Raw genomic sequence first — 9,259 nt, 5'->3', positions numbered from 1 at the left:
CTTGTTGGCAAATAGAACAGGGGCCAAGGTTCACCTGAAGCCATACCTGTGCTTCGTCTTCATCTGTCACAGCTCCTGACAGTCAGATCCATCTTCAATTGGGGAGGAAAAAGGAAAACAATAATTAAACCTCTCTGTGGACTGAACCCAACACAGCCGCTGCACGCACAGAGACCTGACGCTTTTATTGCTGTCTTGAATGCAATATCCTGGCTGGCAGGGCTGGAATCGAGGCACTTCCTTAATGCCCATCTGAAGCAAGCATGCAGGTCAAAGAGCTCGTAGCCACAAGGAGAGCTGGATCAATGCAAAGCATTCTTCAAAAATAAATACATGAATAACTCGCCTTGCCTTAACCTTTACAAATAATTACATTCAACACTTTTACGTTCTATATACAATACATGGATTAACCATTATAAGGTTTAATAATTATTGCAGACATGGTTTCAAAACAGATATTCATAAATCAAATAATATATATATATATATATATATATATATATATATATATATATATATATATATATATATATATATATATATATATATATATATATATATATATATATATATATATCTATCTACCACCAGGGGGCAACTGAAGTTTTCTTCTTTTTTTCTTCTAAATACTGTTTTGAACTCCATGTACTAAGTTGTTTGTACATGCCTATTACCAATCACAGACATTCCTTATGTGTGACTGCCTCTGACTTATTGTGGCTTATGTAGCAAAGGATTTATGGTATAGCTTGTAAACACTGTCATTTCAAAAACAAATTCAGCTGTGATCAGTTTGGCTGATTAATGTCTAGCATTACAAGTTGTGTATTAATGGCTCTCTTAATCAAACTCAGAGGAAAATGTGCAGCATAGAAACTCATTATCTGGGCTCAGTGTAATTTATCAAAACAACAAACCCTGTTCACTACGTAGCAAATGATCTCATATTATAAATCCAGTGCTGCAACAATACAGCTCTGGATTTGGAATAATTGATCGTTTCCTAAATAGTCAACTTAATTTTTAAATTTTAAAATAACGTTATTAAATCAAAGGTATTTATTTATTTGCTTGTTTGTTAAAAAAGTGTTTTCTAAAACCTAGTGATGCTAAGAAGGCTGTTCAGTGATCATTAGCCTAACTTACACTGAATATAATACCCCACAGTGAGTACCCTTGCACTATTAAATTCAGAAACAGAAATAATTACAACTAAACATCACTCATTAAACTGTCATTGCAAACCACATCACTCATTAAACTGTCAATGCAAACCATCACTCATTAAACTGTCAATGCAAACCATCACTCATTTTACTGCAAAGGCATTTCAATATTTAATCATAAACCCCTGTATAGTGCTAAAGCACACACAACAAAATAATTGTCCTAATCCTTCAACAACAACAAAACAATCAAACACGTATATTGGTTAACGTATACAATCTGTATGTGTACGTATGTGCCAATAATGATTATGTCTATGTATATGTTTCAGTCTGTTCTAAGTGAATACCTGCATACAGTCGTGTGCAAATGTATTAGAACACCCCCATTGCTTCTGTTGTTTTGATTAGTTGTGCATATGAAATCAAACCATTGTGACTGAAAAGCTTGGAAATTTGTCAAATAGGCAAATTTGTGATAGTTAATTGAATTGATTACTTTGATAGGCCACACATGCAATTCACAGCCACAAATGGTAAAAATGCATGAGACTTTTTAGAAGTTGTTTAAGACGCCTAATTAAAGCACAAAGTGGTCTAACATTTTCACCTATTGTTTTTAAATATCACTGAATACTGACTGACAATTGAAATTCTCACAGCCAGAGGTTTTCATGCAGGTCAGTATATAAAGGATATAAATGACAAACTCTGAGGTGTTCTAATGAATTAGCACATGACTGTATGTATGGGCCAGCTAACGCATTAGCATGGTTTCTGTGTTCCTCTTAGCCCTTCCCTTCCCCTGCATTAACAAGCTGCTCGGGTTCTGTCAGCATCTCTTCCAGATTTCATCCTCAGCTACTTTGCTGGGGTGACGCCTTTTCATTTCGTCTATTCATTCTCTCTTAGATTGGGTAGAGTTAAAGCCTGTAATTAAGTTGGTAAGCGCAGATCGCCGGGGCGCCCGCTGTCTCGTGCCGGGGCAAGCTGGAGAAAAGAGCAGCTTGAAGGGGGTAATCCATCTCCATCACTTTAATGATTATCCCCATTAATCCGCTGTAAACTAATAAAGTAAGCATTTTTTTTCTTCGTGTTTGCCCGAACTTCATTAAGTCTTTAGTACATTAATATGTCTTATTTAGTGTCTTTTAAGCATTTGGTGGCGCGGGATCACCTGATACTAAATTCCCTGTAGAGCTGCCTGAAGGATTGAGGCCGTATGTCTCTAACTCTCACTTCCTCACTATAGTAGGCCTGCCAGTTTGTAAGATGCAGGGATAGAGGAAGAGAGAATGAGCTTTGAAATTGAATTTGTGAAGCCAGACCTCAGATGGGCCCCCACAGTCAAGAGTTTAATTTGGCTGATCCAGTTATAAACGCACCCAGGCCTGGTAATCAATCTTACACCTGTCAGGCAGACAAGCAGTTGTCCTAAGCAAGCAAGACTTCCCATAGTAAGGCCATTTTAATTTCTCTCAAATTGACTGTTTTTGTGTTTCAGTGATGCCTTACAACGTTCTGTTCAATTTATTTACAGAAATCAGCCTCCCATTGGGGCATTGGAAGACATTGCTGTGTCACTGTATATTGTATTGCCACTTGACGTACAGTGTTAGCGTCTGACAGTGTTTGTAATAGAGAATTAATGAGATGTCATTAAGCGTATGCCTGTAGTTATGAAGGAGAAATCTGTTGTGACCGGACTCAAATGAAAACAGTGAAAGATGACTTTTATGGCAGAAAAATACTTCATTTAATCATTGAGGTGTGTAACTCAAGGCTATCTTACTGAGAGGCACAAAGAAGTAGTCTCCAGCTGAGACATCTAAGAATGAAAGGTGAGGCTGCAGTAAGGTTACCCAAGACAGAATTCCATCACACCAGCTTATCTTGATATTTAAACTTATATTGCATGCTTATAGAGTACATCAAATGTTCATTGGCATATTTTTTACTAACTCCAATTAGAAAAAGGTTTTTTTTGTTCTGTTGTGTTTTCTGACCTAGGTTGGACATTTGCCGTCATGATCAATAACAAAATCAGTGACTTGCATGAACCGGCATTTGTAACATAATATGCCATATAAAATATATAACCACAAACAGTAACACTTTCAAGCTGCCAAAAGCAAAGGTTAAACTTCTGTAAAGGTGATGGAAACAACACAACAACCAGAATCACTGTATCTATATCAGCTTCATGTTTAGCTTCATGCTGGAGGGAAATGAAATATATTTTTGACAAGTCCTGTGAAACATAAAACAGTCATTAATTTCTTTCACTCTATCTGTGCCTCTATCTTTGACTTTTTACATATAAGGGTATTGGCACAGCTGCCAAGTTGCATCCCCTGGATGTTGTAAATTCTTTTTCAAGTGTGTTTTTCCAGTTTTCATCAGAGATAGGATGTGACAAACAGTTTAGGACTAATTTACTCTTTCTGGGTTATTTATGGTTTAGGAGGAAAGGGTCAGCTTCCGGCTCGTAACCTTTTCTTACTACATTAAGCCATTTAAAAAGTATTTTAAAGTTTATTTGTGAGAGAGTTTAAACTGCATCAGACCCTATATTAACTGCAACATTTCAAAGAGGAATACTAAAAAACAGTAAACTAGCAATTAAACACTAAAAACAAATGTTCCTTCCTTTTGTACTATTTTTTATACTATTCAAATTAGTTTTATTCCACTTTGAAAACATGCCTTTTACTTATTTCAGAAACTGGATATTTGTATGTTAAAACATATGAAAAGATATAGTTGTTTAATAATAAAATCAATTCAGATTAACTCACGCATATAAATATCTATTGATTATAACCATTGTGGAGTTAAAGATTACAGTATTTTTCCACTGCGTGGTCAAAGTATAACACTTGCAAAAGAAGACAATGCATTAAGACCCAATTAGTTGGCACAGTTCAATTCAGACTTTGGTATTGCTGAAAATGTTGTTTATAAACTCACTGGGATCTTTATTTATTGTTAAAATAAGTATAGCTTTTTACTATTGAGACTCTGTAGCATCCTTTTATAAATTGGAAATATAACACAACAAATGACTAACTTATAGTGTGCTGTGTAATTTGGAACTGGGGAAACTAAAGAATAGGCTTCCAGAAAAAAAAAAGAGCATTGGAGCCTTTTCTGCAAAATTCCAGGGCATTTGAACAACCTAAATTGCATTGTGTAATGTTTTACACCAGGTTTACTGCACACTCAGTCCTGTGCAATCCCCCAGCAACAAACATTAAGCTCCCCAGTTCAATGTGATTAAAATGATGATTGCAGAAAAGGATCTTGGTGACATTAGTAACTAATGGGGTCAGTAATTCATGAGAAATAGTTAATAAAGCCCTCATTATCTATATCATTACCTTTAATTAAAGGTTGTGGGTATTGAAGGGGAATGGACCGGAGTTCTCACTGAAATGAAGCAGGGGGGTTGTGAGGGTAAAATTGAATTAGCCGAGTTACAATATTGCGTCTATCTCCTGTAGCATTTTAAATGGGAGAGTTTGTTACTCTTAAGAAGTTAATTTACTTTATTTGTACTGCCGGGATTAGAACTTGCCTGACAAATCAATATGATTATGGTAAAAAACGGTGTATAAGTTGCACCGGTGTATAAGTCCCCCCTACCCCACCCCCCCCCCCTCCCCCCTTTTTTTGAAACAACAATTTCAGGAAAAAGCCTATAGGTCACACCGGTGTATAAGTCGCTCCCCTCTTTTTAGGACCCCCTAAAAATCCCTAGAAAATAGACTTACACAAAGGTTTTTACATTCAGTCTATTTTCCGTCCTTTAAACTGTCATTTTGAAAAGTAAGCTAGCACATGAATGTAAATGTGTTACAGATATCTGGGTAGCTTAACACCTTTAGCCTGATATCTGTTATTAACTGTTGTGTCTCTGCTACTTCTGATTCCATATGACATATACATCCACAATAATTTTCACATCCTAGCCTTGTATTTAATGTATTATTTTGCATTGTTTTCACTGTATTTAATGTATTGTGCATTGTGTTTTATTGTATCTTGTAAAGCGCTTTATGATGGTGGTCCACTTTGAAAGGTGCTATATAAGATAAAGATTGAGTGATTGATTGAGAATCCTTATTAATCCCAATGAACATTTTCTTCAGTACAGGTGGTGTTGATGTATGCACTAATGTATTTTTATGTCTATTTTTCTATGATAAAACTTACAATAATCTACCTGTCTTCAATTTGTGTTGATTACTTGCAAACATATTTGTAAGTGGAACAATATTTAAACTACTACTTGTAAATCAACAACACTGCTTACTTTCAGGTACATATAAGCTTAATAAGAAAGAAAGAAATAAACTAAAAGTCTATACATTTCCATTTTCCATTTTAAAAACAGCCTCAGCTCAACACCATGTTTGCATGTTGTTTAGACAGGTAAGGTATTTGTCTTGCTGTAGCTGAATATGCCCACTCATTTGTACTTGGGAATGTTTAATGTGTAATTTGGATTGTTTCATTTTCATAATTAAAAATATGCATTAAGGCCCAAATGCTGTGTTTATAGGAGACTTTTCTGTATATACATTTAGCAGTTAAATCTTCCACAGCACTTCTGCCTGCAGTCTCTTCAACCTCTGCAGGATTACGTTAGGGTGTTCCCACATCAGTACACACTGCTGTATTAGTTTGTTTAATAGCTGATGTTGCAGATTCCCCTTTCCTAGCCCCCTTTGTGATCAATGGCTTATCCGCCTTCCTGGTGATTTGCTTATCTGCTGTTGAAAGGCTGCTTGTTTTCTTTGCCATGTACCAGTAGCCCTATCAGCATTAACCTTTCACCCCTGAGTGTGTCATCTTTCTGACATCACTGCACAGCAGAGCAAAGAGAAGGAGCAGCGGAAGGGTTCCACACAACGTCAGTGTAAATGGTGGAAAGTGAATAAAGAATCAGTTTGGCACAGTGTTCATTATTGCTGAAAACATGCTAGTGGAAATGCTAACCAAACTGAATCAGTCTCATCTAGTACTGTTCAATGAATTTAGTATGATAATGCTCCATACTCTGGAATGAAACTGGATAAGGAATACTTGCCTAATTTGCAAGTAAAGAAATCCAAATACCTTGACTTTGGGCCTGTCATCCCAGCTACACCTATGTTGCAGAACATGACCCTTGCCATGGGATACATGCATGCAAATAGGTTAACTTTCAAACTAGAATTTCTTTGTAATTCATGACAGGTGTGATCAACATTACACACTAAATAAGCCACAAGCTGAGATAAGATTTAAACAATCTATATGTGACTGGCTCATTTTACTAGAACATTTTCACTTTCTCACATTTCCCTTCTGCTATGATGTTGAGCTACCTGATCCTCAAAGGCTTTGCAATGGCCTGAAAAGTGAACTGACCTGAAATTCCTTATGTCACAGAAAGCTTTCAAGAGCACGCTAAACGCTGCTAGTCTGCACATCTCTCTTACAAGGCAATAGCTCACCAGCAGGGGAAAAGGACCTGTTTATTTAACCCCTTGGCCCTCAATCTGCTAATTACCTCAGTTAAGTTACCATACAGTGTGGCTACAGGGCAGAGAGATGGGATCATTTAGTAAAAGGTCATGTTTGTTGCTATGTTTCTAGTAGTCTTGTTGGATAATAACATTTCAACTGTAAGCTTATTGCTTTATCTTGTCTTCACTCCTTCACCTGATAAGTGACCATGAGGTCATACATCTTAAGCCCTTTTACACTGGCATGCCTACCAAGGTCTGCACCCAGGTCCTGGCTAACCAGGTCACAATACTGTGTAATGTGAAACCACGTACCTGAGTCGGACCTGGGTTAACTCAGTGACCCACCTCTGGATGCGGGTCAACACGCTTTGAATGGGTTTAGCGAGACAAGATGCTTGATGGTCGTTCGTGAGCCGACACAATAACAAACATCCATGCCTGCATGAAAGTTTCACTTCCGCAAGTCAAGAGTGGGAAATTGCACCACTCTTAACTTTGAAAAACACCATGAGCCAGATTGCAGCAGGGATGAAGAAACATTTACTCTAATCAACATTTGGGCCAATGGTTCAACCCAGAGAAGTTTGGATGGAAGCATCAGTAACAAGTTGCTTCTGGGCCATTGATACACGTGTTGTTTACTTACTCACCCAAATCAACCCTTCTTTATCAAAAGCAGTGTGAAATTGCGTCCTGTCTAGGTAGGTTCTGACCTGGGTAGATCATGCCAGTGTGAAAGGGGCTTTAGAGTATATTCTACAGTATGTAGCTAATAACCCTAATAACCCTAATAACCCTAATTACCCCTCTTTAAAAACTTTTGAGAACACCTGGCTGCAACCTTTGCTTATGTTTTGAGAAATCTCACAAATCATATATACTGTATAGATAGCATACATTATTCTCCATCATGCATTGAGCCATTAAAATATTATTTCTGGGACTATAGTCCTGTATTTGTTAGATACTGTGTAACAAAAATAAACGTGCACAAGGGCAAAATAACAGATACTCAAACATAAATAAAGCAAGAACAAAACTCACAAAAATAAAGGTTTCCAGGCTGGGCAATGCCTTCACTGGTTTTAGCAAAAAACACCAACACCAACACCAACACCAACACCAACACCAACACCAACACCAACACCAACACCAACACCAACACCAACACCAACCTGCTTCCTCAGCTCCCTCCTCCTAAATGAGAAGCCGAGGTCTCGTTTTATGTCAGGTGGCTGGGCGCTGATTGGTCGTTAATTAAGTTAATCATTTAATCAACTAATCAACCACAGCCACCTGAACATAATAAACCTAGGCAGGTAGGGGAAATTAACCCCATCCCTGCCAATTTAAAAAGGGCAGAGCTTTGCTCTGCCACATACTGATATACATGAAAAAAGCCAGGTCCACACCTAGCTAATTAAGAAACAGAACTTGTTGCTAGACAACATATGTAACACTGCTTAAACAGAGCAGAGCAGGGTTTTAGTTGCGAGACTAGCTCAAGCAACATCTACATATACAGTACCATTGTAATTACCTGCATCCTTCTCCACAGCATCATACACACTAACATACATGCTTTTGCACACGGTTCTGTCTGAAGACATCCTACACAATCACAAATGCTCTTGTTCAAATTAGTGATACGAGATTTTTTATGTTCACTGTAGGGTTGGTGTTAGGACCTAAAGCTTATTTCTGTACATTACTTTTGATACTAATGAATCCCAATAAACTAAAAACAGCTTATTGACAGTGCAGTTGTCATGGCTCTGGTGACAAAGCAATAATAAACTGGTTACTGGTGTTCTATAGTTGCAGCATCCTAGTTGCAGTATCTTAGGTTTGGCCATTAGCGCAGCTGTCAATAGCTGTTTGTATTGAGATACTTTTCAGTCCCTGTTGGGATTTTCAGAACAGGATCATTTTACTTTATCTCGCAGTAGCACTGGCAGTTCTATTTAGCATTGTAAGTTTATTATCTACAGTTCTTGTACCTTACAGAAGATAAAGAATGATGAAAACACTGGTGACTTTTTAAGGTATGCTCTTTAAAGAAGTGTAACACAGTGCAGACGATCAGCGATCGCTCAAGTTGCTTTTTTCATCCCAGGCAAAGGGTCAAGAGATGAAAAGATGTGCAATAGAGGACCAGGCGCATCAAGGCCAAATGACTATTTCCCTCCATTCATCTTGATATCACCTCATATTATCTCACCCCTGATCTTGTACTTGTTGTTCCTTCTTTTCGGTGCAATTTCCCACTCTTGACAAATACAACTGTACCAAACCTAATTATATCATGCTTGAACTATGGCTTGCACAGCACAATGACTGCGGTCAAAACATACACAGGATTTTTCATTGATTAATATGATTATATGATTAACACCCAATGATTTTCTCAAAAAACATAGTCACATTAACCAGACTTTATATAGTGAGGTATCCATGAATTATCCTAAATGAATACAGGACCATTTGATCATACCATGCCTCTGACAGGCTAACAAGATTAACTCACAGGCTAACTGACAGGCTGATGACATTAACAAGTTGGTTGACTGGTGT

Source organism: Polyodon spathula, chromosome 10 (genome assembly GCF_017654505.1).
Source record: "Polyodon spathula isolate WHYD16114869_AA chromosome 10, ASM1765450v1, whole genome shotgun sequence".
Lineage (NCBI taxonomy): Eukaryota > Metazoa > Chordata > Actinopteri > Acipenseriformes > Polyodontidae > Polyodon > Polyodon spathula.
Note: the sequence above shows the minus strand (reverse complement) of the source record.